Here is a 2,331-nt window from a genome sequence, read left to right as displayed (position 1 = left end):
CCTCCCCCTCCTCCTTCTCCCCCTCCCTCTCCCCTTCCTCTTCCCTCTCTCCTTCCTTCTCCTCCCCCTCTCCCTCCTCCCCCTCCTCCTCCCCTCCCCTTCTTCTTCCTCCCCTTCTCCTTCCTTCCCCCTCCTCCTCCTTCTCCCCCTCTCCCCTTCCTCCTCCCTCTCTCCTTCCTTCTCCTCCCCCCTCCCCCTCCCCCTTTCCTTTTGCATGTGAAGTACTTACACTGACCCAGGGCCTCAAGACACTAGGCGAGCATCCGAGCACTGAACCCCACCTCCCTCCTTATTCTTGACTTATTAAAGATGAACAGGACTACTAACAATGTTGACACACCCTCAGTGTTGAATATATTTTATTTTTATCCCATCCAAGGGGATAGTACCATCTGTCTGTATGTGTGCCTGCAATATTTAAAAATCAAGAATGTTCTAGAATAGTGTGCTGTCCAGTGCAATTTCTGGCAATGGAAATATTCTCTCTGCCCTGTCTTACATCGTGGCCACTAGCCACATATGGCCACTGAGCATTTGAAATGTGGCTGATGCCACCAAAGAGCCAGATTATTCATTCAATTAAAATCTAAACACTTTGTGTAGAGTAGCCAGAGCCCTAGAGAGTATGATTTTAGAATGGTGATTTACATTGTGTATGTGCTGTGTATACATACATATATGTGCATACATTCATGTGTTTGTATGTGTGAATGTATGTGTTACATGTCTGTGTGTATATGTCTATGTACGGGGTTTAATGTGTATATATGTGTGCATGTATATGCACATGTGTGTATATATATATGTGTGTGTGTTTGTACATGTATGTGTATGTGGGTTAGTGTGTGTACATATGTGCGTGTGTGTATATATGTGTACATTTATGTGGAAGCCAGAGATCAGAGAGTGTCTTTTCTATCATTCTCTCCCTTATTTTTCAACCAGGATCTCTCCCTCAATACGGAGTGCACAAACACAGCTAGACTGGCTGGGCAGTAAACCCCAGGCGTCCTGTCTCCATCTCCCCAGTGCTGGGACAACAAACACACGTGACTATACTTTTCCTTGAGTGCTAGGGATCTGAACTTAGTTTTGATAGTGGACACTTTCTCAACAGAGCCATCTCCTCAGCCCCTGGCATTGCTTTTCCCACTCAACTAAGGACAGGCCTCACCATGCTAACACTCAGACTCTCTGACTCTAGGGTAGGAATAGAGATGCAGCTTCTAACTGTCTCCCCAAGGATGCTGATGCCGATGACCCCTGGTCCATATGGCAGGAAGGGGCTGGTGGCTCTCAGACTTGACTACACATTGGACTTTATCAGGAACTTAATCCACACTGATGTTGGGTCCCACCTAGAGATTCTGATGTAATTGTTCAAGAGACATCTGGAACCCTGAGATTCTTTCAACAGCCCCCAGGTGATTCCAGCAGACAGCCTTAAGCACACATTGCATACGACCCAGTTAAAGGATTTTAAAAATAACTTGTCATCATTGAGAACAAAGCAACAGCTTTATAGACTGATCTCTGAAGGGCTCTGCCTGGCTCCTAGCCAAACCTCCGGGCAGCTCAGACTAACTCTGCCCAGCTGGCTAGAAGAGGTCTCCACAGACACTTCTACAAGATCAGATGTGAGTGGGCAGAAGGGTAGGGGCCTCTGAGCATCACCTGGAGACCCTCAGGATGTACTGCACCCTGACCCCCTTCCTGCTCCCAGTGAAGACTGAAGGAGATAGCAGTCAAAACTACAGATGCTAGAATCCCAGACTTCCATTCTAATCGTGCTGCTTATACAAGTTTGGCATCTTTACCTGTAAGTTAAATGTAGTACTTTCCCCCAAGAGCTGGGTAACTGGACTGGTCCCCATCCTTTGGGGAGCAGCTCCAACTGTCAACTGTTCCAGTTACTTCCCATCCCATCTCTACCCTAGCCTCTGTGCACAAGTCCTGCTCAACTCCTAGTTCTTTAAGCAAACCACATTCTTGTTCATCCCAGGGCCTTGCTACGTGATCCTGGTTTCTCTATAGAGTTATTTGTTTTCTGTTTTGGTCTAGCTCCTGCCTCCTTATCTTCCCAGATCTTCCCAGCTGTCTGTCTGGAAAACCTTTCATCCCTGATCCCCCCACTCATTCTTAATTACACTACATACAATTCAAAGTTTACATGCCCAGTAATTGTTTGAGCATGAATTCTATGACATGGGCTAGCCTCTGTTCTAGAAACACTGCATATCTCTCTCTCTCTCTCTCTCTCTCTCTCTCTCTCTCTCTCTCTCTCTCTCTCTCTCCTGGCTAGTTTTGTGTGTCAACTTGACATGAGCTGGA

Source organism: Mus caroli, unplaced genomic scaffold (genome assembly GCF_978045245.1).
Source record: "Mus caroli unplaced genomic scaffold, Mus_caroli_1 scaffold_7, whole genome shotgun sequence".
Lineage (NCBI taxonomy): Eukaryota > Metazoa > Chordata > Mammalia > Rodentia > Muridae > Mus > Mus caroli.
The sequence above is the reverse complement of the archived record's forward strand: the minus strand, read 5'-3'. Positions refer to the sequence as shown.